The sequence below is a fragment of the Elephas maximus genome, chromosome 11 (assembly GCF_024166365.1).
Source record: "Elephas maximus indicus isolate mEleMax1 chromosome 11, mEleMax1 primary haplotype, whole genome shotgun sequence".
In the NCBI taxonomy this organism is placed as follows: domain Eukaryota; kingdom Metazoa; phylum Chordata; class Mammalia; order Proboscidea; family Elephantidae; genus Elephas; species Elephas maximus.
Genome location: NC_064829.1, coordinates 21,627,266 through 21,646,625, shown reverse-complemented (window position 1 = coordinate 21,646,625; position 19,360 = coordinate 21,627,266). Strand labels below are relative to the sequence as shown.

Here is a 19,360-nt window from a genome sequence, read left to right as displayed (position 1 = left end):
CCTGAGCTCCTCTGGTTAGTAGAAAAAAAAAAAAAAAAGTTAATGGAGCTGGCAAATTATCTTTTCCCCCAATTGCGAATTTATTCTTTCTCCAAGGCTGAGAGGATGGCTCCAGGTGCTCAACAGGGCCTATCTCAGGCCCAGGGAAATCCACAGCCACTGAAGCCAGCTAGGGGCCTGGGGGCGTGGTAGAATATATGCAATACTTAGCTTTTGCCACGAGCGCTGTTCTTCTCTGGTTCTGGAAGTGCGAGTGGCCTTTGCGGCTGGCAGCTTCTCCCTGCAGAAACTGTGGCTGCACCCTACTACCAGCCCACTGCAGCCACTCCCGGGAATGGTGCCTGAGGGATCCCAGTGTGTCAGGTCTGGTAACTCCTCTCTGCTTCTGAACCGACTCTCCCTCTCCCTCCCACTCAGTCCATTTTCTAACTTTGTCTTTGAGGATCAAGGCTCCTAGTTTGTCAGAAATATAATCATTTCATTTGTTTTTTCAGGTCTTTGTTGTAAGAGCATTCGCAGGAAGCATCTGGCTAATTTGCCACCTTGGCCCTGCCTCCTGAATATGGTTAATATAGTATTTTAACAGCAGGGCTTTTTGTTTTGCATTATTAGATAGCTTTAGGGTGGCTGTTTCCACTCAGACTAGTAGCAAACACAGTCATCCTTTGTGACCAAGAGCTTGATTTTGTCATGTCATCACAGTAATTATTGGCCGTAAGAGGAGTTTTTGTATCGATTTAGGGATAAATTTACATTTATTATTGTTATTTCTCTGCTACTGGACAAGCTGATTTAAAATAAGACTTCTAAAAAGACTTTAAGTAGATCAATTTCAGAAAATTTAACAGGAGCTTGGGGATTTCAGATTATTTACTCAATTATAGTTATAAATGACTTGGCTCAGTGGCTACAGAGAATGATTTTTAATTATTACAGAGTAAAAGATAATTTTAAAATGTTATGGATTTTCTTAAAAATGTTTATTTTGAGGGAGGAATGCTGTCCTTTTTTCTTACATAACTCACTTCATTCTTAAGCTTCTTGAGAACAGGGACCTTATTTTCTGCACATTTTATTTGTTACCACATAACCAATCCTGTCCCTATTTATTGATACCCAGTGTAATTATTGACTTCTGTTATATGTACAAGACTGTAGGTATAATAATAAGATCTTTCTTCTATGAGACATTGTAGCTTTGGATCTTCCATATTTCAAGCCAGTGCTTTTTTAAATAATCATTTTTCTGTGAGTGATAAATTTCAAAGTAACTTAAGTACGTATAACATCTTATAATTTAAAAATGAATCACCTTGTATCATTGCAAACAAAAGCATAAAGCTTCATGAGAGCAGGCATTTTTCTCTTTGTTACAGCCCTCTCCCCAGCACCTCGTACAGTGTCTGGCACATAGTACCCAGCACACAAAATGTGTTGAATCCATACATTTTTAAAGGCGCTGTTAAAAAATAGTTACTATAGGCTGCCTTTGTAGTATGGGATGAAGACCCCACATTAGTGTCAGGAAAGCTAAATTATTAAACCAGCTCTGATTCTAATTTGCAGTGTGAGGTCAAATATGGCACTTAATATCTCTGTGTCTTTTCTATGAAAAGAAGAACTTAGATTTGATGAATGGTAAAGTCCAGTCCAAGTTTAAAAATGTGTAACTCACTCATTCACAATTAGCAGCATGCATTTGGGAAGAGGCTGGCTGAGAATAGAGTTCCTGTTTGTGGCCAGAGAACCAGCATTGCCAGTTGGCATATGCAGGCTTGGAACTAAGATTTTGGTCTCTTTGGCAACTAAAAATTTGGCTCTAACAGTTGAACTAATAACCAACTTGATTTAAAAAAAAATTAAGGCTTTTCTATATTTTGGCATGGAAAATTGATTTTTAAGAATAAGGAAAACTAAACCCAACCCTGAAGATTAAAATGTATCACAATGATAGAAAGAACCAGGTTTAAATCCAGGCTCCACAGTTTTCTAAGACCTTAGCCAAGTAACTTAATCCCTTTGTTCCTCAATTTTGGCATTTGTAAAATGGGATAATGATAATAATATCTAAATGAAGTAATTCATTTGAAGTACCTAGGACATGGTAAGCTTTGAAATCCTTACAACCAGGCTGCTATAAAGGAATTAGGTAAGTGAAAATGAATTCATAAAAAGTAAATCTGTGTATTTGGCTTGCAGCAAATACTGGAAGGTGAAATATAGTAGTGGTTGAGTGCGTGGCTGAGAGCAAACTACCTAGGTTTGTAGAGTGACATGTTCACTTAATCAGCCATAATCATTTGGTCAGTTTCTTAACATCTCTGAGTCTGTTTCCTCATCTGTAAAATGGTCATAATAATAGCATAGAGTTATTGCCAATTTTAAATGAAACAATCCATGCAGTGTGCTTAGAACAATGTCTGGCACATAATAAACACTTGAAAAATGTAGCTATTCTTAATTGTGTCCATTGAACTAATCCAGAGCCCAGAGAAAATTGACAAGACATGCAGAAGGCAATCAGTCCAGTGAGTGACGAGAAACAATGGGAATTCAGTCAGGATGGAGTATGACAGTCTAGTGTTTTTTTTCATTTTGTTTTTTGGAAGCTACTTGTAAACATACTAAACTCTTTGAGGTTTTAGGAAATAAATACTGTGTAGTCGCAAGACCTTGTAGCTTCTGCTTAAGTCACTGAAAATAAATATTACAGAGTTTCCAATTTATTCCTGTTTGAGGGAGACGATCATTCCTTTTAACCAAGAAATCTGCCCTGGGAAAAGGATCTTTTAATCTTCTGCCACATGGATTAACAGATAGTGGTAAATAGTGCTCTAAAGGTTGTAAATAGATTGTTAGTCCTTTTTTGTAACACGCAACAGTTGTGATACACAGTGAGTCATTACACACCTTCTGTTCACTCAGGAGCCCCAAATCATCTTGTTAGCAGAGAAGTGCGTTGGTGTAGGGGGCAGTACCTCAACATTTCTGCATGGAGAGTCTTGTAGCCAAACTCCTGAAGCTGCGATTCTGCCGCTGACTAAGATAAAAGGACAGACAGAAGGAACACAGGTCAAATACAGTAAAACCTGTGAAAGCCAGGACCTGTGTAAGGCAGAAACCTGTCAGAGAAGGAAAACTCAAACATTTTGCACTGAGAGAGATAGAAAAGTGATAAGGCTGCACCCTGTCAAAGGCAGAAAACTTACAAGACCTGGAAAAACAAGGCAGTCTCATGCAGTTCTGGCCCTCTCAGGTTTCACTGTATGAGAAAATAATGAAATGGAGGCTGAATTTGCAGATAGCAGCGTACTTTTTAAGTACATTTCTTTTTGGGGACCTTTATATTTTTGGGGACCTTTATATTTTGGGGGACCTTTAAAAAAATATATTCCATGAAATGAACTGGAATATGTCATGATTGAGAGAACCTTTTTGGTTGACTGGAAAAAGATTGGTTATGTTTCAGCACACATTACTCATTTTTGTTTTGAATCATGTGCAGTGTTCAGAAATAGGCGACCACCCATTCTTTCCAGTGGGGTTGGGGTAGAAGAGAGTAATAGAAAGTTTCTCCCTTTAAAAGTTGTTTATTACACCTTAAAATCATTTGAGTTTAATAAGCGCTTCTTTAAAATACAAGTAACCCTTGGGAAAGGGTTAGATATCTTCATTTTTCCCACCTTGAAGTAAATTATTATCACTGACTTTTCTGTCTTTCCCAGAATGTTTGACAGTTTTGGATGGAGGAAAAATTTAAAAATTAGGGGACTTCTCAGGTGGGTTGGCTTGGATGTAGAACTTTGGTTAGATGACCAAAGAGTCAGTTAGATGACCAAAGGTGGGGAGGGGAGAAATTTGGAGATTTGAGGAACAAGAGACTAGATTAATTCAGGTTGCAATTGCACAGGGATTTCCAAAAGTAGGTAGTCTGTTTCCAAAATCCTGTCTATAACACTAAAGCTCTAAGCCAGTAATGCTTGAAGTACTCGCTAGATTCTGTATCACTCCATTGTCATAGGGTGAATGTTACTGCTTACAAAAATTGCAGTACACAGTACAAAATGAAAATGCAGGCTCCTGGCTCAAAAAGCAGGAAAACAGGGTCATCAAAGGAACTAAAATATAAAACTGTTCACTTTCTTCCACAGTCTTTCTTGACTTTTCATAGATTTTTTTTTTTTTTTACTGTTTAATGTTGTTCCAAGCATAGAAAATCTAAAACTTTAAATCATTAGCATGGCTTTTACCATTCATCTTTGTACTGCACAATGCAAATATAAGAACATATAACTTGTATGAAAAAATCACCAAAATCACACAATTTTGTATTTTACAGCTTGTACATTCATGTGTACAAGACCCTCAGTGTGATGGATTGACACAGTGGCTGCAACAGTGGGCGCAGACATAGCAACGATTGTGAGAATGTCGCAGAGCCAGGCAGTTTCGTTCTGTTGTACGTAGGGTCGCTGTGAGTTGGAGCTGACTTGGCAGCACCTGACAACAACACATGCATGTGTATTTCATTCGTTCTAGAACAACGGAAATGCAGCACAAAACTACTCAACTGTTTTTATTTCACTTCTTGATACATCCAGATTCTACAACACTCTCTCCTTTGGGCTTACTGTTGAGTAAAAAGGGAACTATGAGTGGCTCTATCTTTCCCCTTATTTCTGTGTTATCATTTGAGCATAAGTGGTTGGCTAATGCAGGGAGATAGTGAAGAATTATGCAAAAATTGTCGCTGTTTTTGAAACACCGTTGTCTTATTTCTAAGTCAGAAACAAGTTCTGGTTTGAAGGGAAAGTGTAGTCCCTTGAGACTAGCAGCACCTCTACTTACTTAGTCGTAGACATAACACACTTAACCTGATAGTCACATTGAATCTCACTCAACTCCCAGGAATCCTGGGTCGACCAGATTTCGCTATCGGGAACACTCTCTGCGAATGAGGCAGCAAGGAAATGCTGTGGGCAGGTGCACTGCAGGTGTCTTCTCTGCCCACCTGCATCCCCCATTGCCCAGTGGACTTCGCTCAGAACATTGGTTCTAAGAGGTTGTTGTTAGCTGTGGTAACATCAGCCACTGACTCGTGGTCACCCCATGAACAATGGGATCGGACTGTTGTGAGCCATAGGGTTTTCCTTGGCTGATATTTGTGAGTAGGTCACCAGGGTTTTCTTCCTGGCCCATCTTAGTCTGGAAACTCTCCTGAAACCTGTTCAGCATGATAGGAACATGCAAGCCTCCACTGCCAGATGGGTGGTGGCTGTGCTTGAGGTGCATTGGCTGCAAAGGAACCTGGGCCTCCCACTTTGTAGGTGAGAGTTCTACCACTTGAGCCACCATTGCCCCAGCATTAAACAAAATGCAGGGCCCCAGGGCCCTGAGTGAATATACAGGTTGAACACCCATGAACCTGGCCTGCCTGAAAGTTTCTAATACACAAATGAGCAAAGTGTTTTTCAAACGAAGTGGAACTTGGGCATTTCTCCTTTTTTTTTATTGTGTGATATAATGCTATCTCAAACATGTAGGAAGTTGTAGGATAAACATGGCCCTTGTTCTGAAGTTTATTTTTACCCCAAGATCTGCAGAGATGAGGGGACCAGGAGGCAGATAGATAGCCTAACATTGTATTCAAGAAAACATGCTGTTTTATGCAACAGATGTAAAATTTGAGTAAAATCTTAAGATAAAATATGAGATTTCAAAGAAATGGTGCTGCTTATTGGGTAAAAGGTAATTGGGTCAAGTTTTAAGAGAACTGGGTTGAGCAGAAGGCGAGTATTATACCGAGAGGGAGGAGATTTAGGGCCTCGTCCTGCGCTTGCCCTGACTGACCGACCTCAGACAAGCCATTTCATCTCTAAAACGGGCTTTGAACTGAGATGGCTTTTGGTTTAGTATTTTTTCCGTTGAAGAGGCACTTATAAAACAAGGAACCTCTTTTAAAGGTATAATTACACACTTTAGAGATTTCTTTCCAGAATTTCCAGAGCTCCTCAGCCTTCCAGCGAATGTACTTCCTTAGCTGGACACACAGGCCTGTGGCTTGAATGGTCACTTCACCCATATTTCTACATTTTCTCCATCCCAAAGGACTATAAACCATTGCTGAAAGTGTGAGATCAAGTTTACAAATCAGATGTGTGTCAAAACAAAACAAACAAAAAAACCTAGAATTTGAGAGAAGTTGCATAACTTTTTAGATCCATGGATTCATTTCTGTTCTGTGTGTTGTTGTTTTAGCTATTTCAGTTCTTGTCCAAACCAAAATTTACCTTCCTACTTGAAAGTTCCATCTCATGACTTATTGAGCACTACTATTAATATTTTATCAGGAGATTATTTTCCTTATATTTTAAAAAGCCTGCCAGAATTTAAAGTGTGATTTTCATTATGTCTTGCAGCAAATTGATTTTTATAAGATGTGCTCTATCTTATAATATAGTCAATAGAAGAAAAAACAGTTGAATATAAATGCAGAAAAAAGAAGGGAATTAAAATATACTGAGCTCTTGTTATGCACCAGGCACCATGCCTTACATATATTATTTTGTTTAACCCCTACATAATCGCCTGTGACAGGTGAAAATAAGAATACTCCCAATTATGTATGCTATACCGGAAATTTTCTAGAAGCCTTTTATGCAAACTCCAGCCCAGACTTTTCTCCCAAACTCTAGTATTCTAAGTTGTTTTTATTTTTTTCCTTCCGTAGTTGATTTTATCTTATGGAAAGCATGAAAACACGGAACACTGCCATGTAAATTTTATATGTAACCCTTTTCTCACATCATGGAATGTAATGGCTGTCAGGGTGGTTCTGAGGGATATCATTCTTAAGTGTCTTTTTCTTTCAGGCTGGTTGTCTAATCATTGTGAATTGTTTTTTTCCAGAACAGTTGAGCAGCACATATCACGAGGACTTCGGAGATATTAAAAAAACTGTAAAGTTTGGATCCTTCCCTGCTCTGGAAACAAGAGAAATGGAAAACTGATATTCAAAGGTAACACTGTCTCCTTTCCCCTACATGGCACAATCCTACACCTTCCTCTTGAGCTACTCTATAGGAAATGATTTCTCTTTTTTTATAGCATGGTATATTTGAATAGAAAATATTTCTAGCTAGTAATTTCAGACATGTTAACAGGCTGCTGAGCTTAAAGGTTGATTTTTTCAGTCGTTAGTTACCTGTACAGAATCTGAAACAGACATGTTTTAGGTATTGAATCTGTGTTGCTGTTATTAATGTAGAGTGGATTATAAGGCAAATACGAATTTCATAAATCTGTGGACCAAAATGTTGTACTTTAGGTTAAGTGTGAAGTAACGGAAGTAGATGGAATAGTGCCATTTTTTCTCTTAGAGTATCGTACAAATTTGAAGTTATCGACACAGGAACACAGACGTGTTCAACATGGCCCAAGTGTGCTAAAAAGGGCAATGAAAACATTTGAGTCAATGCTACAATTTCCACTGCTTTAATTTCGTTATGTAATTTTTGGAGGAAGAAAAGAAGTGTCTTAACACTGACATATAAATCAGAAATATTACGTAAGTGGTGTCAGATCAACAGAGGGTTAATGTTAGTGAATCCGTCTTTGTTTGGGCTTTTTGCATGAGACAGTGACTTGGGTATACAGTAGGTGATTTAATTTATAACCTCAAAGATTAAAAATCAGAGGATGGGGAAAGTGAATCAGGGAAGAAACGAAGGCTAAAATATGGATGGGCTAACATGGCTATCGCTGTGGGCAATGCAAGCTTGATTCCGCTGGGATCTTCCACGAGAGGTATGGGATACCTCCCAGAATTTCTGTCCGAGGAATGTGTGACATAGAGTTCAACCACGTCATGGCTTTTATTCCCCCTTGGTTGTGGATAGCCTTCAGAGGCATAAACTCCCCCATGGTTCTGGGTTCTACCTGGGGCAGAAAGACAGTTGTCACTTGAGGTGGATACCATGAGGTGATACCTTGGGTTCTCAAACACAGATTGGTCTGGGATGAGTTGGCACAGAACAGTCTGTCCCTGAAGCTTTGGCTGATCTGAGAGGTGGGCCCAGAGGGCATGACACAGGAAACCAGAGGCATCTGTTAAGTTCCCTTTGAGTTACATTAAATCATAACTTTCCCTCCTAAATATGGTTATCTCCAAGAATAAAATGGTTTGTGTTTAAAGATGTTAAACAGTTCTATCTAAATGTCATAGACCAGATTGAACCATTTGAGAACTCACTCCTGCATCTGTGTTCAGTGTGAGAAATGCTTCTTGTTCCCTGTGTACGTTTGAGATGTTGTAGACTCAAAATTTTGGAATATTTAGAAATAGCATAGTAACATTTTATTATACCTATACTTGTTACGGAAACCCTGGTGGCGTAGTGGTTAAGTGCTACGGCAGCCAACCAAAGGGATGGCAGTTCGAATCCACCAGGAGCTCCTTAGAAACTTTATGGGGCAGTTCTACTCTGTCCTATAGGATGGCTATGAATCAGAATCGACTCGACGGCAATGGGTTTGGTTTTTTTGGTTTGGATACTTGTTACAGGGAGTGCTAGTGGTGCAGTGGTTAAAGCAATTGACTGCTAACCAAAGGTCAGGAGTTAGAAACCACCAGTGACACCCTGGGAGAAAGATGCGGTGGTCTGCTTATGTAGAGATTTACAGCCTTAGAAAACCCTATGGGGTTGCTATGAGCCGGAATCAACTTGGCCGCAGTGGGTTTGGTTTTGGGTTGTACTTATTACTCACTGTGTATTGTTTCATATACTAGAAGGTGTCTGTGGATACTCACACATGTAAGTATTATCTTTCTAATTTGCAAACAGCCCTGTTAGCAGTATTATTATTTATATGAAAGGTGTAACTTAAATAATGTATGTCTGGGCATAATGCTGCATGGATTGTCAGCTGGTAAAGTAGATTGATTACATTAAAGTGAAGCAGGCTTTAAAGCAGGACAAAAAAGAGATTAACATAAAGTAGAGTGAAGGCTGCGGTTATGTTTTGACCTAGAAGATCCTATGTTCAGAGAAGGAATGTCATTGGTGGACTCTCTAAAGAGTGCTATTATAAATAAAACAAATAAACACCTAAACTAATGAGTATTAGCATGCAACTTTCTAGTGAAGGAAATGAAAATGGTGGGGAAACTGAGGAAAGGCAGCAGAAAGTGGTCAGGCCAGGAAACCAGGGAAGTATGGGAGGTGGCAAGGCAGAAAAGAGTAGACTGAATCCAACTATGGGATGAGGAGGACCCCATGACAGTAGAGGGATGGCTCTTAGAACAGACCACATCCTGAGCACAGGATGCACGCTGACAGAATGGTCCCAGTGAATTTGAGGCAAGAAAAATCCCTGAATCATCAAAGACAGATTGAATTACGGTGTCCTCTCACCTAAAGACGCAGTCACCTTTCATTCATTTCCCCTCTGGTCTCATTCTGCTCCAAATTATTCCTAAGTAACAGTCCTGTTCATACCAGTTCTTTGCTCGAAAAATATTCCGTGATTTACCGGTTCATCATTGTGTAAACTCCTTACCCAGGCATGTAAAACTTGCCACTCTAAATTTTCAGACTTATTCCTTGACTTCTCTCACCAGTGCTCTAGTGCAGTGGTTCTCAAAGTAGTCAGGACTACAGCATCAGTGTCACCTGGGAATTTGTTAGAAATGCAAACTCTGTGATTTAACAAGCCTTCAAGTAATTCTGATACATTGTGGTTCTCTAACACAGATAGGTTGTGGGTAACTTGTGTTTGTTCACAGGTTTTGCCAATGCTGCTCCTTCTGAACCCTTACCTTGAGAACTACTCTAAACCAAACTATCCAGGCAGGTGCTGCAGTTTCTAAATGGTGGTTTTGGTCAAAGATAGATGGCACTGCGAGGGCTTACTTGCCAACCAGCACCATGTGGGGAGCTGTGCTTGTTCAAGAACAGTGTTTGAGTCTTCTGGTCAAATACCATCCTAATATCATAAAATCCCAAAATAAAACTTCCTGATGCATTTTTATATCCTCTACGAAGTTGTAGACTTTGTAGGCCCATAAAAACTTGGACCGATGGGTGGGTGGGTGGGTAGATGGGTGGATGGATGGCAGCTAAGTATTGGTTTCATCAAGAAACTTAATTCTTTACAAAGAAAGTGCTTTGGCAGGCGCCATAAGAAAGACTGATTTCCTTCACAATCAAATCTTTTTGTGTAACACCATGCTCAATATTTGAGACATTTTATTAGGTAGAATAACTCTACATATGCAAAGCCTGAGTGTTTGGGTATCGATAGTATTTGGTTCTTTAGTAAGTAGGGTATTTCACAAAAGATTTTTTGCTATTCGATTGAGTGTATCAGGAGGGAAATGTCATTTATATCAAGACACATTGTTCATTTTAATTTATAAAAGAGCTGCTGGGTATGTGAAACCAGGAAATCACATCTATTTAATAAATTCCTTTGCAAATGTCTCTTTCTTGAGTTTAAATTTTGCAGCTGCAGCATAATTTGAATGTTTATTCATTTTAGGACTATTGTGCTTTCTGGTTTGTTGCTTTCTTGCATTCAAATGTGTTCATGTATCAATGTTGCACATTTTCTCTCAGCATCTCTTATCTGCATACATCATCCCATGACTGGCTTGGTAAATTTGTCCTTCTTTTCTTGCTAAAATAACTGTTCCTGCTGTCTGTTTTCTGCCTACTCTTTGATTTATTCTAGAAATTGGGCTCAATGCCTACTTTTAGAGCTCAGTGTGAAATTTATTCTGTATGTTTTTAAACCAAGTTTCCACATATTTTTTCCATTACATATTCAATAGTTGAGTCAACTTCAAAATTCACCCATGAAAAAGCCTGTAACTTTATATTAGCATAAATAGTTAGCAAAGGATAATAACATGAATGCTTGAAATTTTTTTTAATTATTTAATAATTCACTTTAACAGCACAAAATTTTAAATTTTCATGTCACACTGTGGCACGCTTAATGTGAACCATGGAGTCCCTGGATGGGTTAAGCAGTTAAGCACTCTACTACCTGCTGAGAGGTTGGCAGTTCAAACACACCAAGAGATGCCACAGAAGTCAGGCCTGGCAATCTGCTTCTGAAAGTTCAAGGCCTTGAAAATTCTGTGGAGCATACTTCTATTCTGCACACATGGGTTGCCATGAGTTGGAATCAATTCGATGGCAACTATCAACAGCAATATTAGCCTTAAGGAAAATCCCAGTTCCAACCTTGTTAGTAACCTCACTTAAAAAAAAAAAAAAAAAAAAGAGCTTAGAATAAATGGCCTCTGGGATTCATTCTAGTACCTAATCCTGGAATCTCAGGATGCAGGTCATGTGATTTCTACTTAAAATCAGGCACGGAACTATAATTGAGTTGATCAGTCAGCTCATGGCACACATTTGATGGTAATGTTGAAAGAGCAAGGCTTTGGGTAGAGAAATATATGATTTCAAAACTTAGTTCTTTCAGTCTTTAACAGTGTGAGCTTGGAGAATTTGCTGAACCACTCTATGTACCTTAGTTTTTTCATCTAAAATAGTGCAATATTATTATTATCTGCAAGGTTGCTTTAAGACTAGACATAATGCTTACAAACCTAGCACTTGGTAGGAGCTGAACATATATAGCTCCAAGAACCTGTACATGTCTCTAAACTTTGCAGAGATCAAATCGAGGTTAATGAAGATTATATTCTTCTCTAATATAATTCTGCAAAGCTTGGAAATTTTAATTTGAAACTCTAAAGGATGAACTCTAAAAGATCTGTTACTTAGTCATCTGAAACTGGAAAGACTAATGGGAAAATTCAACCTATTTTTTCATCTAGACGAGATATCTCTGGTTCTATACATTGCTAATGATCACACATAACAAGCAAAGTCCTTTTTGTCAAGAGTGGCTCTTTCAGTGTCAAAGCATAATATTTGCAAATTGCATTCAGCTGTCTTGTTTTCTAGCAACAGTTTGGCAGAAACTAAAATAAAGATTCATCAAGACAGGTTTATCCATTGCGGGTGGGAATGCAGAATGGTACAACCGTTGTGGAAGACAGTGTGACAGTTCCTCAAAAAACTAAAAATAGAACTACCATATGGCCCTGAAATTCCACTATTAGGACTATACACAAGAGACTTGGAACAGTGACATGAACAGGCATATGCTCACCAAGGTTCTTTGCAGCACATTCACAACAGCCAAAAGATGGAAACAACCTAAATGCCCATCAGCGGATGAATGGATAAACAAAATGTTGTGCGTACATGCATACAATGGAATACTACTCAGCCAGGAAGAGAAATGAAGCTTTGAAACATGCTACAACATGGATGGAGCTTGAAGACATTAAACTTGTTGCTGTTGAGTCAATTCAGACTCATAGCAGCCCTACAGGGCAGCGGAGAACTGCCCCATAGAGTTTCCAAGGCTATAAATCTTTACAGAAGCAGACTGCCACATCTTTCTCCCACTGGACGGCTCGTGGGTTCAAACAACCGACCTTTCAGTTAGCCGCTGAGTGCCTAACCACTGCACCACTGGGGCTCTTTTGAAGACATTATGCTGAGGGAAATAAAAGGACAAATGTTGTGTGATCTCACTTATATAAAAAAGACAAGGGCAGACAAATGTATCGAGACCAAAGTTTACTAATGATTACCAGGGGCGGGAGGGAAAGGGAGAGGGAGGGTTATTGCTTATGGAGCACTGAGTTTTGGTTTATGGTGCTGGAAAAATCATAATGATTAAGAGTAGGGTTGTACAGCTGATTATCGTAAGTGATGTCGATAAGTTATACACCTGTAAAAAGCTGAACTGACAAAAGTTGAATAGTTGTATGATAGATATATTTACAAAAATGACGAGAAAAGAGTGGCTGCTGAGGCTGCTTATGTACAACCAAACACCTCATGAGATTTGGTTCTTTGGTTTAGAGGCTTAGGGTCATAGTTTCATGGGACATCCTGGTTAATTGGCCAAATATCACGTTTAGTGCATCTGTTCTAACTCCTAGTAGTTTTGTGGTGCCTGGGGTCTTAGAAGCTTGCTAGCAGCCATCTAAGGTACAACAATTGTTCTCTATTCACCTAGAGCAATAGAGGAAGAAAGATAGTCAAGAATAGGAGGAAACAGAATGTGTGGCTAACTGCCTCCATACACAACTGCCTCCTTTGCCAGCTGAACCGTATGTACCAGAAGAACTGGATGGTACCCGGCTACCACTACTGAATGTTTTGATCAAAGATTCTGTAGATGAATCCTGATCAAAAAGGGAAAGATGCCAAACAGAATTTAAAATTCTCATGAAATCCAGATATTCTGGAACTGTGGAGGCTAGATGAAGCCCTGAAATTATTGCCCTGAGATAATCTTTAAACCTTAAACCAAAAATATTCCCTGAAATCTTAAAACCAAACAGTGGGTTAGCTTGACTGGTAAAGAATGTCTGTCTTGAATATTGTGTTTTTTTTAATAAGTATATGGGATCAAATTGACAACAGCAACTCAAAGGATTGTGCAGGAAACTTAGGGGGCAGTGAGTGTATGTTAATGGGGGAGGAACAACTTGGAAAAAGAGGGTGAGAATGACTGTACAACTTGAAGAATGTAATCAACGTCACTGAATTGTGTATGTAGAAATTTTTGAATTGGTGTATGTTAAGCTGCATATATTCTCAACAATGAGAACAAAAATAAAATAAATTAATAAAAAAGAAGACAAGAAGGGTTATCCTAATAAGAAGAATAGCATAAGCTGAGGCAGAAAGATCATTCAGCAAGATTTTTAATTGAATTACCGCGAATCAAACTAACTCTATAGGTGTGATCCTGTAAGAATGCTGACTTGGACAGGTATGCTAGAGACATCTTTACAAAGGCTCTAGAATGCCAGGTTGAGACAAAAAAAAAAAAAAAGATGAAGACACTAAAAAAAAAAAAAGACATATAAAACGCCTGAATAAATGTTTATTTGCTCTTGATTTTGAACTCATTCCAGTAAGTCAAGTTATTCTTTTATTTTTTCTTTCTTGTTTTCTAGAAGAAATATTTTCATAGCTATTGCCAGATGCAGCCTTATACCCAGACGCCAAAGAAATAAAATTTTGATCACTAGATGATTCATACTATAGGATCCATGCAAATATTGAGTTTTTTCTGCTCTTTATATGTGTGTTTTGTTGTTGTCATTTAATTGTGACTTTGATATTGGTTAGCCCCAGTAATTTCTTATCAAAAATTCAGAACTGCCTACTCAATTAAGTTTGCAGTGAAATATTTCATCAGTCATAGCAGAGCATGTAATTCTGTTTGCTTTTTTTTCTTTCTATTTCAATATTCTGTAAATCCTCTATCTTCAAGTTAGTGTATTTTTGACATAAATCTTACTATTTTAATTTTCTGTGTACTTTTTAATCTCAGAATTAGTTTAGGAGCTAAAAACTACTCATGCTATTTGAGTACCTTGGTATTCCAGACATCTGTAAGATAACTAAAATCTAATTGTGGATAGTTGTGTTTATTTGTCATTGTCTCAAAGACACATTACCATCAAGATGAAAATCATACTGATGAGGCTGTTTCATGCCTTAAGATGTATATATGAGATATATATGTATAGTGGGCGGTGGTGGTAATGGTGATATTGTTTGCCTGGACAACCTGTTTCTTCACAGTAGCATAAATATTTCTGTACAGACCAACTATTATTGATATTGGCATTTTTTTAAATGACCCGTGAGTATTCTCTGAAAGAAACATAAACACTTTTTGTTGTATAATACGATAATTTCTTTGTAAAATAAAAAACGTAGAGTTTATTACATCTCACATTTTTTAATATTTGCTGATACTTTAAGAATGCCTAAGGACAACATTCACTGTATAGTAGAAGGATTTAGCTTGACAAAAATTATAAGAAAAGGAGGAAAGGCATTTTGGCTATGGTTATTTTGGTTTTGCCATGCTCTCAGCTTTGTGCTAGAAAATTTCACCTAAAATATCTTATTTATTTAAAAACTTAGAGAAAGGTGATACCATTTAAAACAGCCAACACATATCCCATTTCTTCTGTTTCTCTGGAGAACCTGACTGATAGGCTGTATAATAGGCATTGTTTTAAGCACTTTACCTGAGTTATCTTACGTAACTGTTAGTACAACCCCATGTAAAAACTTGACACAACTACAGAGAGAAATCAACAAATCCGCTATCATAATAACAGGTTTCAAGATGTTTTTCCCAATAATGATAGAGGAAGCACTCAAAAAAGTCATTGAAAATATAAAAGATATGAACCCCACATTAACAAATTTCATTTAGTGGTCGTTCATGGACTTCTTTATTCAACAATTGGAGAATACCAGTTCTTCTCAAGCACACATATAATTTTTTAAGACTATGTGTTAAGCCATAAAACAAATCTAAAATTTACTCTGCATTTTGTAGATGAAGAAACTGAGGCGCATAGAATCTAAATAACTTGGCCAAAGAAGATGTACCTAGTAAATGGCAGAGCATGGTACAGATGCAAGCAGTCTACCATTGGAACCCCTTCAATTATCCACCACATTTTCTGTCCGTATTGGTTGTGAGACCTGTGGGAAGCAAGAGCTGGTCTTTTAATGAGGCAATTGAAAACATATGCCAGGAGAAGAGCGCTAGAGATTAAACTTGCTTTGAATCAAGGATGTTGCTGATTTGCAATTAGCCAGTTGGTCTGTTAGGGTACCTATAAGACTGGACTTATAGAAAAAACAGTTCAAATCATGAAGTAAAAGTAGATTATGCTCTTTTAAGTACTGTCTATGTGGGATCAAAGTGACAACATCAACTTGAAGGACTAGATAGGAACCTTAGGGGGCAGTGAGTTTATGTTAATGGGGGAGGAACAACTCAGAAACGGAGGGTTGTGATCATTGTCACTGAATTGTGCAAGTAGAAACAATTGAATTGGTGTAAGTTTTGCTATGTATATTCTCAACAATAACAATTTTTAAAAAGTAGATTTACACAATTGTGAAGTGTTTAAATAGCTGCAGAAAAGCAAGAATGACATAGTTTGGGTATTACCTTAAATTAACTACATTTAGTAACTCAGACCTGAATTATTGATCATGTTTAGGGCCTAGGTATTAAACATGAGGACAGCCACTTGTGTTTCACAGTCACATCAAACTCATTATTTCCAAAACAGCTCATAGGCGTCCCCTTCTATCTGCTCCTCCCTCCTCTGCTGCCCTCTGTCTCAGTACACCATACCTCTACCCACCCACCCAACTTCTCAAGTTAGGAACTGGACGGTCATCTATGACATCTCCTTAAGTTAGGAACTGGACGGTCATCTATGACATCTCCTTAAGTTAGGAACTGGACGGTCATCTATGACATCTCCTTCACTCCCTACCTTTCACAAATTTGAATGGATTTGTTGACTGAAGTACCATATTATTGTAAACTGCCATCAGTCGATCTCTGACTATGGCAACCCTGTGCACAACAGAACAAAACACTGTTCAGTCCTCCACCATCCCAGTGATTAGTTGTGGATCAGACTATTGTGATCCATTGGAGTTGCACTGGCTGATTTGCAGAAGTAGATCACCAGATTTTCTTCCCAGTCTGCTATAGTGTGGAAGCTCTGCCAAAACCTGTACAGCATTATAGCAACACACAGGCCTCCACTGACGGCTGAGTTGTTCCTATGCATGAGGTACATTGGCTGGGACTCAAACCTGGGTCTCCTGTATGGAAGGTGAGGATTCTACCACTGAACCACCACTGTCCCCAAGTGCCATATTACCAGCCTAATATTTTAATGACCAATTAGTCAGATGGTTATAGTCAGAGCCTGGAGACCCAACATTATGCTTTACTGATGTTTCCTAATGTGTTCTGGTTTCTGACCACACCAGCGGATTCCTGTGTATGGTTTTGTTTTTGTTTTTCATTTTGTTGTTGTTTTTGCTTTCTTGTTGCAAGTCCACTGTAGTACAGCTGAGATGTCTCGCCTCTGCCTGAAGGTATTGTATGTGTTGGCAAATACAGCATGATGGCTGTGGCACACACACACTCTCAGCAGTATTGCCCTCTTAATTAAGTCCTGGCGGGGCGGGGGGTACAGGTTCCTGGCATGGCAGTTTCCCTAATCAAAGACTTCCTGGGTCTTAAGTAATAACAAACTCAAATGTCTCAAACTGGAATTTGCAGTGGGGCTTGATTGGGCATATATTTTAATATCCCTGGGGGATTGAGAAACTCTAAAGGTTCCACTTAAGAAAATATTCCATGAGGGACACAAGGAAGGCTTCACACATTTTGATCCTTTTTTTTATTTAAGAAAAGTTACTGGTAAATAACATAGGCATTGGTATTAACTGTTTGAATAATTTCCTCTCTCCCTTGACTTTTAAATTACTCCTTATTTCCTGATATTTTTATTATTATGATTGTCTTTCAAACCTACTTCTAGGTATGCAAAATATTGCAGAGTTAGAATGTAGTGGGGAAAGTGCTTAGGACAAATAAACGGGAGGCCTGAGTTCTAGTATAATTTTCACAGTGAGATGAACTCCGTTGCCTACCTCAGGGAGACAGCAGAAAAAGAGAGGATTATGGATAAATTCAAGGCCCTTACTTAGGGAACAAAAACAAACAAGCGAACGAACCTGTTGCCATCAAGTCGATTCTGATTCATGGCAACCCCGTATGTTACATAACAGAACTGCTCCATACAATTTTCTTAGCTGCAGTCTTTACAAAAGCAAGTTGCCAGGCCTTTCTTTGCCACTGGGTGGGTTTGAGCTGCCAACTTGTAGGTTAGTAACAGCAAACTGTTTGCACCACCGGAAAAAAACCTGGTCACTATCCAGTGGATTCCAACTCATAGCAACCCTGTAGGACAGAGTAGAACTACTCCATAGGTTTCCAAGGAGTGTCTGGTGGATTTGAACTGCTGACCTTTTGATTAGCAGTGAAGCACCTAACCAGTGCACCACCAAGGCTCCTTGCACCACTCAGGGACCCTTATATAGGAGACGGAAGAGGACAAAGGAACTAGTCAGAAAAGATGTAAAGATCCAGGAGAGTAGTGGTATTATTTGTTACGAGGTTAAAAATAAACTTTCAGGACTCAGACTAGGAAACATAATTATTGTGGTCATGTCATAATTTTTAATTTACAGTCTTCTCTTTCAATATTGGATGTATTTTACGAGTTCTGTAATTATAAATTCAATCATCCTGTCTCATCTGTCTGGCTTCTCCATTTTTTTTTAAACATTATTATCTCAATGTCAAAATCTTGGAGTCACCTTTGTTTTCCCTAACTTTACTCCCACTTGGTTATACAGCCCCTCACCAGATCTTAGTTGGTTTTTCCCAGTAGTGTCAAATCCCTGCCCTCTCAATACGCTCTCAGCCATTATCCTAACTCAGGCTCTTGCTGCCTCTTATCTTGGCTGCTGCAGTAGTATCCTCACCCGTGTTTGTGCCTTATGCTGACCCCAGTCCAAAATTCTGTTTTCAAGTCATCCTTATACTAATCTCCCCCAAATACTGTTTTAGACATATTTTGGTAGTTAACGTTTGGTGAGTCCTTGTGTACCAGACACTATTAAGTGTGCAGTCTTATGTCATTCCTACAGCTAATATTAAATGGTAGGTGCTACTGATATTCCTGTCTTTGCAAATGATCTTTACAGAGTTCGAATAACTTGCCCAAGCCTGTAGCAACTAAGTAGAAATTCTATCTAACCCCAGAACCTGAGTGCTTTATCATAGTTGCATCATATACAAGAGGGATGGTGACTGGACTCAAGGCAGAGTCGTAAATGATTCCATTAATTTTATGCAGTAGGTGAAATTTATTCAAGACTTTCAAACAGGGCTGGAAAGCAATGTGATCAGATTTGACTCAATAGCTCTGATAACCCAATGGCGAATGCATTAGAAGCATTAGAGGCTAGGGAGACCCTGGCATCTTCTGCACCCAGGCAGAGACCCTCTCCTGTTGCAGGAGCCCTGTCAGGAGCCCTGGTCTCCTCAAGTGTTGCCTTTCCCGAGGCATTAGTGAGTCTCTCCTCCACATTACTGTGGCCTCTCCTTAAAGCACTTGTGGCCTTCAGATCCTGCCATTCCACAGCCCATCCTGCAGCACTTCTCGTGGAATCCTCACAAAACCTTTGTGAGGTGTTTCTACTCCCTTTTTAAAGGTGAGTTAAGTAAGGCTCACAGAGTGTGTGTGGCTTGCCTCTCTAGATTGTACCTTATTCATCTTTGTGTTACCAATGCCTGATATATAGTAAATGCTCAATAAATGTGTAATGAGTACATTAAGTACCTT

General features: G+C 38.7%; 1 protein-coding gene across 17 annotated transcripts in view; it reads left to right on the top strand.

The window, feature by feature from the left end:
- Positions 1-19,360, top strand: part of DLGAP1 (DLG associated protein 1) — a 1,139,806-nt gene that overhangs the window by 399,564 nt on the left and 720,882 nt on the right. For 15 of the 17 annotated variants that reach the window (XM_049901313.1, XM_049901319.1, XM_049901317.1 and 12 more), the window contains one exon: positions 6,910-7,019. The gene's annotated coding sequence lies outside the window, so the exon portion shown is untranslated. The remainder of the gene's footprint in view (positions 1-6,909; positions 7,020-19,360) is intronic. The other 2 variants (XM_049901321.1, XM_049901324.1) reach the window with 1 other exon arrangement.